We start from the raw sequence: 14,911 nt of genomic DNA, 5'->3' as shown, positions 1-14,911 counted from the left end.
GTTTGTTTGTTTGTTTGTTTGTTTGTTTGTTTAATGGAAAAAAATCATGAAAAGTAACACCAGTTACTAATTAGTCTTACATTCAGGTAACTGAGTTACTAACTCAATTACTTTTTGGGAGAAGTAATTTGTAACTGTAATTACTTTTTTAAATTAAGATTAACAACAATGGTTGTGGAAGTAGTTTCGTGAACTAAAAATTCCATAAGTAGAGTCGAGTTTTCCATGTAAAGGCTGTAATCTGTTCCAATACCCCCAAAATTCAGCACAAAAATGCATCGAAGGATGTAACAAATACATGTTACATTTGATTATTGCACAATAAACATAAACGAGAGTTGTGCATAATGTGAAAAATAAAGAATAAAGAATAAAATAATAATACACTCACGTAAAGCTGTCGGAACACCACATGGCCAGAGGGGAGAAAGAAGAGGACGTTGGGATACACACATACACATATCGAAGAGGTCCCTCTTAGCCAATTGGATGCCAAGAAGATGCTAGGCAATAGCCAACGGCAGAACAGCTGTAAGTATTGCACGTTCAGGAAACTCTGGGAGCTGCGAGTAGCAGCCGATACTGTATTTTTTGCCTATTGTATCCTATATATAACATACAGTGGGGCAAATAAGTATTTAGTCAACCACTAATTGTGTACGTTCTCTCACTTAAAAATATTAGAGAGGCCCATAATTGTCAACATGGGTAAACCTCAACCATGAGAGACAATGTGGGGAAAAAAAAACAACAAAAAAATCACATTGATTTTTAAAGAATTTATTTGCAAATCATGGTGGAAAATAAGTATTTGGTCAATACCAAAAGGTCATCTCAATACTTTGTTATGTACCATTTGTTGGCAATAACGGAGGCCAAACGTTTTCTGTAACTCTTCATAAGCTTTTCACACACTGTTGCTGGTATTTTGGCCCTTTCCTCCATGCAGATCTCCTCTAGAGCAGTGATGTTTTGGGGCTGTCGTTGGGCAACACAGACTTTCAACTCCCTCCTCACCCCGTGGCGTCAAAATGATGACCAGAACGGTGAGCAAAAATCCCAGAACGACACGGGGGAGATCTAGTAAATGACCTACAGAGAGCTGGGACCACAGTAACAAAGGCTACGATCAGTAACACAATGCGCCGCCAGGGACTCAAATCCTGCACTGCCAGAGGTGTCCCCCTGCTGAAGAAAGTACACGTCCAGGCCTGTCTGCGGTTCGCTAGAGAGCATTTGGATGATCCAGAAGAGGACTGGGAGATTGTGTTATGGTCAGATGAAACCAAAATAGAACTTTTTGGTAGAGACACAGGTTCTCGTGTTTAGAAGAGAAAGAATACTGAATTGCACCATACCCACTGTAAAGCATGGGGGTGGAAACATCATGCTTTGGGGCTGTTTTACTGCAAAGGGGACCAGGACGACTGATCTGTGTAAAGGAAAGAATGAATGGGGCCATGTATCGAGAGGGTTTGAGTGAAAATCTCCTTCCATCAGCAAGGGCATTGAAGATGAGACGTGACTGGGCCTTTCAGCATGACAATGATCCCAAACACACAGCCAGGGCAACAAAGGAATGGCTTCGTAAGAAGCATTTCAAGGTCCTGGAGTGGCCTAGCCAGTCTCCAGATCTCAACCCCATAGAAAATCTATGGAGGGAGTTGAAAGTCTATGTTGCCCAACGACAGCCCCAAAACATCACTGCTCTAGAGGAGATCTGCATGGAGGAATGGGCCAAAATACCAGCAACAGTGTGTGAAAAGCTTGTGAAGAGTTACAGAAAACGTTTGGCCTCTGTTATTGCCAACAAAGTGTACATAACAAAGTATTGAGATGAACTTTTGGTATTGACCAAATACTTATTTTCCACCATGATTTGCAAATAAATTCTTTAAAAATCAAACAATGTGATTTTCTGAGTTTTTCCCCCACATTCTCTCATGGTTGAGGTTTACCCATGTTGACAATTACAGGCCTCTCTAATATTTTCGAGTGGGAGAACTTGCACAATTAATGGTTGACTAAATACGTATTTGCCCCACTGTATATGTATATAGAGTAGGGCTGTCAAATTTATCGCGTTAACGGCCGGTAATTATTATTATTTTTTAAATTAATCACGTTAAAATATTTGACTCAATTAACGCACATGCCCCACTCAGATTAAAATGACAGCACAGTGCAAGGAACACTTGTTACTTGTGTTTTTTGGAGTTTTGTCACCCTCTGCTGGCGCGTGGGTGCGACTGATTTTATGGGCTTCAGCACCCATGAGCATTGTGTAATTATTGACATGAACAATGGCAGGCTACTAGTTTATTTTTTGATTGAAATTTTTACAAATTTTATTAAAACGAAAACATTAAGAGGGGTTTTAATATAAATTTTCTATAACTTGTACTAACATTTATCTTTAAAGAACTACAAGTCTTTCTATCCATGGATCGCTTTAACAGAATGTTTATAATGTTAATGCCATTTTGTCGATTTATTGTTATCATAAACAAGTACAGTACTTGCAGTATGTACCATATGTTGAATGTATATATCCATCTTGTCTTTCCATTCCAACAATAATTTACAGAAAAATATGGCATATTTTATAGATGGTTTGAATTGCGATTAATTACGATAAATTAATTTTTAAGCTATAATTACCTCAAATAAAAATTTTAATCGTTTAACAGCCCTAATATATATACGTTGGTAAGTAGAGGTTCCACTGTACCTGAGTAATTCTTTTTTGATGACTGCGTTTACTCTTACTTAAGTAAAATTATTTTTAAGTAACACTACTCGTACTTGAGTATATTTTTTAGCAACTCTATGCCACTTTTGACTAGAACCGCCACTAGGAATCCTTCCTCTATTGCGTTGCCTCAGATGACAGAAAATTGTCAGGTCGACTTTGTTCCCTCCATTCCATGTTACTGCTGTTCATACAATACTGTAAGGAATTTTGTAAAAGAAGCTACAAATGGCTGAGATCTGTTATGCCTCTCATACTACCTCTGAAGGTGGATTACTACTAGGTTCTTCTCTGACCTTGTGTCACTACTGTTCACTCTGAACGACGGCGCTGACAAAGTAGGCTTTGACAAGTGGTGTGAAACAGTTATATCTCTGATACTATGTCGGTGTATTGCCAGGTCAATTGTATTCCGCCATTTTGTGTTATTGCTAAGACACATTAACATTTTTTCTTTGACTGACAATCTTTTACGCGTCTGATACAACCGCCAAGGTTTTAAAAGATATTCTTTTCTATCGCAAAAGGTACTGCGGCTGACAATTAATCCTATAATTGTTTCTAATCTGGTAACATCCATAGTGTGAGGAAGTCTTCATGCTGGGAAAGTGCAAAAAAACTGGTGGGGGGGCTGTTGACGATAAAAGTGGAGCTAAAACGGCAACTGGGGGTATACATAGAGAATCAAGAGAAATGAGATTCACCAAATTAGAGCAGATTGGCTTGATGGACTTGGATTAGAAAGAAAAGAGGTGTATATGGGGAGGGGGCGACGAGAAAATAGCGGGGTAGTAGGGGGTGGGGGAGTTGTTACGCCGGTACTTGGCAGTCTCCGGGTATCTCAGGTTCTCTCCGGCCGAGGGAAAGCGGTCGATATTTAATTGTTATTGCTAGCGTGGAACGCACGGAAGCGGGGCGCTGTACGAAAATTTCTCATTTATTTGGTATTCTTGTTTCCTCACCCTTTTGCCTCACCCGTGGAGGAGAGCGGGACATATTAGCAGTGGGGGGGGGGGGCTCAATGGATATATGAGGGAAACACTTGTGTCCTACTCTTCCAAGTTTCTGTCCAGTAGACAAATCAGATGAACTCGCCCATCCCCTCCCCCCCATGTGTCCAAAATGAAAAATCTGTCACTTTCATCAAATGTCGCTTGGAATATTGTCTACACTCCATTCCCGGGGATCGAATCTTATTTAGGGGGAGAGAGGGGTGGAAGGGAGGGGGAGCAACGACCAGGACGGGATTCGCCATCTGTTTTCAAATTTCATTCCTCCATGAACTTTATTTTCTCCCACTTCGGACAAAATTATAACCGCATCGATCCGCCGCAAGCGCACACACACATCACACCACACACACGGCCGTCCCCTCCCCTCTCTCTGAACACCCTCTCCCTCACACCACATGCTTCTTAAAGGCTTTGCTTATGTACTGTAATCTAAACCATTTTGCACACTGGCGCCGGACTCTCAAGTCAACTTTTTTCTGTCTCGTAGAAGTCCTCCAACTTCTCCTATCAAGGTCCCGCCCGTGTTGTGTGTCCAGGCACTGCTAAATCAAGATCTTCACTCCTGCAGGACTCCTAGGAAAGAAATCATTGTTAAGGGTAAGCCTTTTTTCCACCTATTTAGACTAAAGGATATAGTCACTTTGATTGGAAACATGCATGCATACTGGCAAAACTTTAGGATTGAAAAATTTATGACGTTGGGGTGATATTAGCAGTGCAATTTCAAATCAGAAAAAGGGTGTACTTTGTCTCTTGCCACAAGTTATCTGGGTGAGTTTCAGTTTACCCATATGAATGAGTTAAAGATCGGTTGGTCAAGGTGAGGCAACATCTGCCTCACAATCAGAGGTTCTGGATTTGAATCTCTGTTGTGTGGAGCTTTTTTTCGGTGTGTGGTTTCACTTACAAATTTTTTTTTTGTAATTGTAGACTAAATTGGACATCGCATTGTGTGAATGACTATTTGTTTATACGCAATCTGGCCTATCTTGACTGGCGACCAGTCCAGGGTGCACATATATTTCAAGTTAAAGCTACAATGGATCAGTGGTAGAGTGGTCTCCCAACCCAAAGATTATGGGTTGGATCCCCTTCCCTGGTCACAATGTCAAAGTATCATTTAGCAAGGTACTGATACCAAAGCTTTTCCTGTTGCTACGTCATCAGCAGGTGAATGACATGACAGTGTCAAAGCGCTTTGAGTGACTTGAAGGTGGAAAAGTTGAGAATTTAAAGCTGTGCTCTGGACAACACGACATAATATTGTAGAAATACGGTACCGTATTTTTCGGACTATAAGTCGCACCTGAGTAAAAGTAACACCACCCCAAAAATGCGCAATTTAGAGGGAAAAAAAACATTTGTGTTATAAGTCACATTTTGGGGGGAAAATTACTTGATAAAATCCAACACATAGAACAGATATGTCATCTTGAAAGGCAATTTAAAATAAAAATACAATAGAGAAAAACATGCTGAATAAGTGTACAGTATGATAATGTTACATGACGCATGAACAACAAAATGCGAACATGGCCGGTATGTTAACGTAACATAGCGATTAAGTTATTCAGATAACTATAGCATACAGAACATGCTAACAAGTTTACCAAACCATCAGTGTCACTCCAAAACAGCGAAATAACATGTGTAATGATATAATAATGCGTTAATAAATTTACATATAAGTCGCACCTCCAGCCAAACTATGAAAAAAAACTGAAATTTATTGTCCGAAAAATACGGTATATATTTGAAAGAGCCAATCGTGAATAAGCTGCACGGTTAGCACGCCACCTCGCAGTTTTGAGATCAATGGTTTAATACCAGGCTCCAGCCTTACTGACTGGAGTTTGCATGTTCTTCCTGTGCCCTCGAGGATATTTTCCAGGTACAGTGGTACCTGGACATACGATCACTTCGACACACAATCTTTTCAACATCCGACATAAAATTTAACTCGCCATTCGTTTCTACTTCCGACGATATGCTCGAAATACGACGATTTATGACAGCGCCGCAGTTTCTTTGTTTTCCTGCCAGATGGATGCACGGCGAATTTTCTTTTGAGAGAAATCAACATGAGTTCCAAGAAGGTTAGTGCTGGTGGTTAAAAAGGGAAAAAAGTGATGCTTACCACTGTAATGAAGAATGAAATGATAGAAAAATCTGAGCGTGGTGTGAAATGGCTCAACAATACCGCCATAGAATGTGTACGATCTCGACGGTCCTCCTCCGACCTCCGTTCGCCAGTCTTTATAAGTTAGGGTGACAATTATTATTGTGGTAACATCGCCAAAGAAATCGCCAGCTTCGCCAGGTTTTTAATAATTTATTTCAGAACTTGTGCAACACAATGCTCCTACTGTCCGCCGCTGTTGACGCCAACAACAATATTAAAAGAGAAAGTAAAGTCTCCACTCCACATATCTCACTATCACGTCAGCCACACGCTGCGTTCAGGTACAGCACGTAAAACACATCCGCCACATTGGTACCCGATTCATTAAATTATTACAGGAATTATTATTATTAGATTATTATTATTACACTGATCCCTCGCTACTTCGCGCTTCAAAGTTCACACTCATTCCATCTCGGATTTGTTTCAAATTTTTAAAACATTAAAATACACATATATACACATATATATACAGTACATATACTGTATATATGGCAGAAAACACACGGGTGACTTGAAGTTCCGCTCTGAGACCCCAATTTGGCCAAACTCAAAATTGTCCTATATGCATGCATTCATCATTGGAAAGCTTAAAATCCCAATTTTCTGGGGGAAGAAAAAATTTGAACAGGAGGGCATTTTTAGAAAAACATTTTTTTACACATCAAAACCCTATCTGGAGGTGAGAGCAGAATTACAGACGCCATGACTTTAACGAGATATTATCGCGTACTTACCTTGTTTCGATCCAAAAACTCCATGTAGCATGTATCACTGAGTGTCAAGACACAGCTGTGAATGGCCACAGCTGGATTTTGGGGGGATTTTATGGGTGAAACATGGTAATATACCAAGGGTCGCGATGCAGAAATAGCAGACATCAAGGATTGGTCGAGATTTTCTTCTTCATATATTTACCCTTTTAAACGTTTTTTTCTCTCTCCAATTTTTCTTTGTTTGGATCCATTATTTATTATCTAACATATTGGAGAAAATGCGACAGTAACAAAAAAAAAAAAAAATACAATTAAGCGACAGTTATGAGGTAGATATCCGTGACTTTTTTACAGACACCATTTTTTTCGTTGTAAACGGTAAACGGAGAGTACTTATGTAGCGCTTTATCTACATTGTTACAATGCCCGAAGCGCTTTACATTAGCACACATTCACACACCAATGGTGCTGCTGCCATCCAAGGCGCTGCCAACCCATTGGGGGCAAGTTAGGGTTCAGTGCCCTGCCCAAGGGCACTTCGACAGTGGCCAGTCATAGCAGGGAATCGAACCGCTGACCCTACGGTCCCAGGACAATTCAAGCTACCAACTGCGCCAAGGCCGCCCCGTGTGACGTAATTTGTTTAAAAGTTTAAAAAATGCGAGTGAATAAATTTTTTTTTTTTTTTTTAAATGAAATATTGGACATCAATTATTGATTCTAAGCTAAAATGACAGACATTTTGAATGATAGATATAATTAATTATCTTCGTTTTATGGCTGGGGTGAAACAAAAGCGGTTGCACGACATCTGTAAACGGGGGTTTCCAGGGTAAAACGGACAAATTAAAAATAGTTCGGGGGCTTAATGTGCGATGACACAGACGAGACTGAAAAAGCAGTTTTTGCTCTTGCACTTTAAAAGAAACTGCTGTATTTTAAGCCAAAACAACTGTTGTGTTTGATAGAACAATATGTCTATATGCTGCCATAGCAGATTCATCGCACATTAAGCCCCCAAATTATTTTTGATTTGTCCGTTTTACCCTGAAAACCCCCGTTTACAGACGTCGCGCAACCGCTTTTGTTTCAACCCTGCCATAATCAGCCAAATTATTCATAATTTATTTGTTTTCCTATGTGTAATTGCAATTTGTAGCAGTAGTATATCTGAAGGATTTCGTGTAGGTTTTTGGGCTACGGAACGAATGAATGGTATTATAATGTATTCTTATGGGGAAATCCTGCTCCACATACGACCATTCCGACTCACGAACTAGGTCCTGGAACTTCGTATTTCATAACTGAGCCATGATGCACATCAGACAGTGCTTCTCATCAAGACAATTCTTACCAGGTGTGTGTTTTATAGTAGGCAGGGCAGCTTTAAACCACTCATCAGTGACTGGGCACACACCTGACTTAAATTGTTTGGTAAAAATTGGTTTCAATTGCTGTTCTAGTGTCCTTAGGCAGAGGGTTCATTTATTTTTCACTTACTTATTTTTCTCCCTTCTTTCATTGTTTGCATGCTATCCTCATTAAAATATGAAAACCTATTAATGTTTTGGGTGGTTTTAGTTAAAGCTGACACTGTTTTTGCATCTGTGTGATTTTACAAAGCTCAGATCACATTTGATGGTGATTCTATGCAGAAATGTGAGAAATGGTTCAGATACTTTTTCATACCACTGCATTTACTTTTTTAAATTTTTATGTTTGTATTTTATGTAAGGGTACACATTAAGCAATTTAATTCAGTCAAATAACAATGGATAATCAATATCCATGTGTAAATCATGAAACCAGAACCCCTCTACAGTTTGGGAATCCCCTTCCATTGTTCAAATCAAAGAGCAAGAACTGCACATATGAATGTACTATATTTGCCTCACAGTTAGAAAAACAGCTAAATGTTTGCTGAGTAAAGACTTTTCGATTGATCCATTGTTTCCGGTGAGTTTTAGTCACTCTAAGGTCTGACAATCAATAGGCTTGTCAAAGCTTCCTGGCAGAACTTTTGCCATTGATGTTAATGTTATGTTCATCAATAGAGCGTTTTTCCTCTCGCCTTTGTATAAATGAAGACACACTGCTAGGGGGCGTACCCCCTCATTGATTAGGTATTAGCCACGGCACCGCCAAAGCTCGGACACTTGTTTGCCGCGTTCAGGAAAGCCGGTGAAATGATTGTAGAATGCGAAGACCAATATTAATAGAGGTTTTAATAAGTTCATTAAAGCCATTGTAAGGAGGGGGGTCATTCCTTCACATGGGATGAATGGGACCTTAAGGGCCCGAGTTTGTACAGTCGATAGCCATGCTCATTCCTCATGTGCTTTACAGTCTCGTCGACTTTTACGGCCGCTGCGGGCTTGGCGCGGGACCATTTAGCAGCTAACGGCGAGTCACATGTTCATAATCTAACTAGCTTGGTGACAGTTGGCCGCCACTTTTCTCAACGTATTTGCTGCCACTGACCACAATACACGTCCATTCCATTTGAACTGGGAGGCTGTCAACGCTGTCAGCCTCTACCAGTTCAATTGGATTGGACGTCTATCGCTGTCAATGGTAGCGAATAAATTCGTAGTAGGCATAAGTTTTCAATTTTCACTATGTTGCACCGCTTGAGAAATTGCCCCCTTGTTTTGGAGTTACTGACCCCTCACCCATTCCATCGTTTTTCCCTACCCGCTCCACCACTTAACCCCATATTTCACAGCTGAACTACAGCTAATTCTACCCCCTCTTCTCTCACTCTCCCCATCCCTTCAAACAGCGCTCTATACCGCCAGAGCACGCCTAATTACCCACAATTAAAGGCAAACGCTAACGAGAAAATTGCTCTGTTATGAAACGACTTCAAAAGGAGGAAAGAGAATGGATTAGAGTTGGGCGGTATTGCTGCGGGTGGCAGGGAAGATGCCCCCCTACCCCCACCGAAACCCTTCTTCGAGCTATCTCAGAAGAAGGCGAAAAAGAAAACAATTCAACGGCAGCACCTAAAGCTTTCGACTATAAAACGATATCATATTGAACAACTTGATCCGTCTTTTGAATGGTTTTTCCTCATTAACAAATATTATATAGCTAATGACATATAGACGCTTTTTTTAGTCAGCATCAGAGTATATACGCGTGTATAGTGTAGTCATTTATGTCACAGGTCACACTGTCGTTATGGTGTACTTTGGAGGGCTATTATGTCTGCCAATTTTTTTGAGTCTATGCAGGGTCTGCTCGGCGAGCAGCACGGACTCAACAGCATCGTCCGCTGCACTGGTGGTCCCAGGCATTCTGCTCGGTCATCTAGCGCCTGGCATCCCGGGCGTCCTCTAGGTTGTTCTCTATTCGGTCGTCTTCCGTCGGTGCCCTGGCCGTTCGTTGGTGTAGAATCGGGTTGCGGGTCTTACCAAATGCGCTACTGCCATCCAGTGGCCAGTTTTACGTCTTTGGGACACTGAAACAATTAAAAATAGAAAGTATTTATACATTTTTGGGAGCAAATGAGTTAAAAAAGGGAACTGCAGTAATTATTCTCTTTTTATTTATTTTTGTATTTAACCAAAAAAGTAAATATTGCATTTTTTCTAAACCAATTTTAAAACATGTATTTGTTTTCCTTTTAACGCAAACATGAAAAATAAAAAAATCTGATTGCTGTAGTCCTCGATCTTTCATTGTAGACTACAGAACCTTTTATTTGAATTTCATTTTAGCATAAGAACCCAGTGGCGTGGGAAAGGGGCTGCTGCTGGTGTTAGGGAGGGAAAAAAAGTGTTTCGGTACATTTTTGTTGTTGTTGTTGTTAAAACTAAACAAATAAAACATATTGAAACAATAGTGTACTTAACTTTGGGGAATATACAGGTATGTTGAATTTAATAACACCACCTCACACCTTGCTTGCTACCTGTTCACGTTGAATAAGGTGCTATTGGAACGGAAAAGTGAACTGTTGACAGAGGAGGCGTCAACATGGCACAAAAACGAATTAGCCTTTTTTTCTTTACAAAAAATGCGAAATTTTCTAAAATTCAATTTGAAGTCAAAAATGAGTGTCGTTTGGTGTCTTCAAATAGGTAAGATATGCTTACATTGTAGCCGTATTATTGTTTGTTGTGGCTGTTGAGCTGGCACTGTGCAGAGCGCTGTCGGATATTCATGTGCAATTTATTTTAGTGTTGTGAAAAGGGCGCATTAAACCTAGGCTGATTGGCCCTTTTAGTTTTCAGATGTGTTCGTGTGTCATTGCACCGTCTCGCTGCGGGGATTTGCATTATAATACACAGGCAATTTTACTTCCAATACAAAAACTCCAACACACACTGAAGGTGAAATAGGAACCTGTTTTTGTAGTAGCCTAGTAGTAACACGTGAACTATCAATCATGCGTGTCTACTGCTGTTGTGCACGCCTTGTATGGAGAAAACGTGCAAGCATTACAAATTGGACTGAAATGGCTGTTTTTGAATGCTACTAAACTACTAAAGCTACAAAACAAAACAAAAATCCAGTGCCCCTGTAAGAACCTGAATTCGATGCACATTATTTACTTTAGTTGGCCGTAAAAAATGACATGCGGGGGGCAGATACAGTCATGTGAAAAAATTAGGACACCCCATGAAATATTCAGTTCTTTATTAAGAAATGTTCACATATCAATGTCTGATCTTGCTTTTATTTATCTCTAGAAAAGAAAGTGATTTAATTGCAGGTAAACAACAAACTAAATATATCAACAAAAATGCATATTCTAACTGAGGAAAAAGTTAGGACACCCTACAACCTAGTGTTACCCCATTTGGCTCAAAGAACTTCAGTGAGACGCTTTTTGTAGCCATCTACCAGTCTTTGACATGAGTCTGAAGAAAGTTTGCCCCACTCTTCAACGCAGAACACTTTCAGCTGTGAGAGGTTTTAGGGGTTTCTTGCATGTACAGTCAGTTCCAAGTCACCCCACATCCTCCCAATGGGATTAAGATCTGGGCTTTGACTCGGCCATTCCAGGACGCTCATTCTCTTCCTTTTCAGCCAGTCTTTGAGGGATTTACTGGTATGTTTTGGGTCATTGTCATGTTGCAGGGTCCTGTTTCGCTTCAGCTTTAATTTTTTCACAGATGATCTCACATGTTTGTCAAGCACCCTCTGACACACAATACAATTAATAGTGGATTCTATGATGGTGGTATATCTATGATGGGCAGGTCCTGCAGCAGTAAAACATCCCCAAACCATGACACTTCCAACTCCATGCTTCACAGTTGTTATGAGTTTCTTTTCCTGGAATGCTGTATTGGGTTTACGCCAAACATGTCCTCTGTTCTCGTTTCCAAATAATTAAATTTTAGATTCGTCTGTCCAAAGAACATTATTCCAGAAGTCCTGTTCTTTGCCTACATTCACTCTGGCAAACTTCAGTCTGGCCTTCATGTTCTTCTTGGAGAGCAAAGGTTCCGTCCTTGCACACCTCCCATGAAGGTGAAACTTGTGAAGTCTCTTTCTGATTGTAGAAGCATGCACTTTCACATCAACAGTACACAGAGGCTGCTGTAGGTCCCGTCAGAAGCGTAGCAAGGGTCCCCGGGAGCCCCAGTCAACAAGTATATTGCGACTAAATATTACCATATAGTGTATTTGTTGAGCTAAACCAGTGGTGTCCAAACTATTCCACATAGGGCCGCAGTGGGTGCTGGATTTCATTACTACACAACAAGATGACATCTTTTCACCAATCTGGTGTCTCACAAGTGTAATCAGTTGATTGCAGTCAGGTGCTGCTTGTTTTAGCACAAACGTCATTGGTTAAACTCTCTGTGCTCGATTGGTAGGAACAAAAACCAGGACCCACAGCGGCCCTTGAGGACAGGTTTGGACACCCATGAGCTAAACGAAATGTTTGAATAGAGTTTGACCATAGTCTGAGTATTATTTTGCACAGCTATTTTGATTGGGAATGCCAGTTCTCTTTGCATTGAGTGCTTTTCTTTTTGTGAACATTTTTTTTTTTTTTTTTTTTTTGAGAGAGAGAGATAGGAATATTTGTTGTGCTTTCAGTAAATTGAACTTGCTTGGAAGTCTAGATCCGGGCATGTTGGCACTTGTTTTGAATGTCCTCCACTTGCAGACTATTTTCTGGACAGTGGAATGGTTGATTTTATATTATTTTGAGAGATTTAATGTGGGGGTGTCCTAATTTATTCCTCAACAGAAATTGCATTTATTTAAAATTATATTTTTGAGAAAGTTATAGAAAATCTTTTTTTGTTTGTTTGTTTTAATTGTTTAGTTCTATTACTTGAATCTCTCGAGATTGTTAACATTTATATTAAATATTCATATGAACAAATATGTTAGAAAGCACACAGGCTACTATAGGGTGTCCTAATTTTTTCACACGACTGTTTAAGTTCAATTTGTTCCATGACCACGCTCAAAACACTTGTATTTCAAATCATCGTTCCCCGTTACAAGACAGAAAGATATGTAATTGTTTCAAATGCAAAATTTCAACTGGGAGTGGCTTTTATCATTGTTATTATTAATACTATTATTGTTTTATCAGTAATTAGCTGCCACACTACTACTTGTTGTGACCCGCTGTGATTACAACATATCTAGAAATGGCACGTATTGCTATGTAATGTAATGTAAGCATGTCTCAAGTTTTTCTCTTTAATCCTAATAGTTTCCTTATTCCCAATGGCAAGGTGTGTTGCGGTACAGTACTGTATATAAGAGTGATCATTAGTAGTCGTTTTGTTAAAAACTCCAGCATGTGATTTTCTTTTTTATTATCAGTACATAAAGCCTCCAAATAGTAAAAAAATATCAGCAAATGGCATTTGAATTACGTCTTTTTTCGCCACGTCGATAAGCACTTGCACATGCTCATCTTTATTGAAGCAGCAGTCCATCTCGCGCACTTTAGAACATAAAACGTAGACAAGTGGAGGCAAAATGATCGGCATGAGAAGCTGCTTGAAACAGAAAAAGACCAACAAAAATCAATGTGATTTCATGCATGTTATGTGAGTTTTTCACAATTTGTTGCTGTCTAAAATTTTTTATGAGAAAGGAAAAATGCTAGTTCTGGTACTCGCACCACTCTTGTTTTGTACAAATTGGTATGAATTTGTACATGAGTGAAAAATTACCTTTTTGGCTTCAAAAACTGTAATGGTGTTGTCAGTGTATTTTTGCCAAAAATATTGGCCTTACTCTGTTAGATGATGTGCGGATGGGTGCCTCGTCAATTTATTGTAAAAGCATATTCTCTCATGGCATTGCAGTCGCTGAATGGATTAATAACATCTACGTTCATTTCATTGGAGAAACATGATTGTAGATACAAGTGTTTTATGTAGCAAGCATGGTCACGGTCACTTTTCATTGAAATAAGTTGCTATATACAATATAGAATTTCAACAAGAAGAAATAGTAATGAACACTAAAGTAGTTTAATGCTGTTGGCTAAGCCACTAAACACATAATTAGTGTATATTTTGTTCGTATTCAATCAAAAAGGTCCATTGTATGATGGTACCTAACCACTAAATCCGATCACATTTTACCCAGCAATTAGACTTGGCCATCCAACCATCCTAGTCCAATCTATATCTGACCAAACCGAGCAAATAAACTCTGATTTGGATTATTTATGTCCAGTTTACACCAGTAAAAGACACGGGAGAGCGTCAAGCGAGGGCAGGTATTAGTAACAGTAATAAGTGCAGCAGCTACAGTGATAACAATTAGATTTGATTTCATTTGAGAATGCCTCCACAGCTGCTCCCTACTCGCACCCCCCTTTAACCTCGTCTCTCTCTCTCTCTCTCTGGCTCCCCTCACTCCTCTCCCCCTAGATTAAAGTGGGTGTGTTAATTCGGCGGTGTAGCGATCGAACGGCTCTGGCAACAATGGGAAATGGGCTATTGATCAGAACAGCTCAGATTAAGACTAGGCACTGGAGCTCTTTCTTGCTTTCTTTCCCTTCCCTTTCTCTCCATTTCCCACCTTCTTCCTCCTGTCTTCCTGTCTGTCCTGCTTGTGTCACCCCCCCTACCCCTAAACCCACCATCTACCCCCCCCCCCCCCCCAAAAGAACCCTTTCCTCCCTCTCCCACAAAGAAGAAAGCCGGTGTTTGCATCGACTCAGAGTCTATGAAGATTTCCTTGTCTTGTCCAGAGTGTCCTTCACTGCTCTCTTCTCATTTCCCCTTGTGTTGTTGGCCCACTGTGGATA

General features: G+C 40.0%; 1 protein-coding gene across 3 annotated transcripts in view; it reads left to right on the top strand.

Annotated features, from left to right (window-relative positions):
- erfl1 (Ets2 repressor factor like 1) overlaps positions 1-14,911 on the top strand; it is a 297,114-nt gene that overhangs the window by 146,969 nt on the left and 135,234 nt on the right. For all 3 annotated transcript variants that reach the window (XM_057835145.1, XM_057835146.1, XM_057835148.1), the window contains one exon: positions 4,253-4,362. The gene's annotated coding sequence lies outside the window, so the exon portion shown is untranslated. The remainder of the gene's footprint in view (positions 1-4,252; positions 4,363-14,911) is intronic.

Source organism: Corythoichthys intestinalis, chromosome 4, assembly GCF_030265065.1.
Source record: "Corythoichthys intestinalis isolate RoL2023-P3 chromosome 4, ASM3026506v1, whole genome shotgun sequence".
NCBI classification, from domain to species: domain Eukaryota; kingdom Metazoa; phylum Chordata; class Actinopteri; order Syngnathiformes; family Syngnathidae; genus Corythoichthys; species Corythoichthys intestinalis.
Note: the sequence above shows the minus strand (reverse complement) of the source record. Positions and strands in the feature narration are given on the sequence as shown.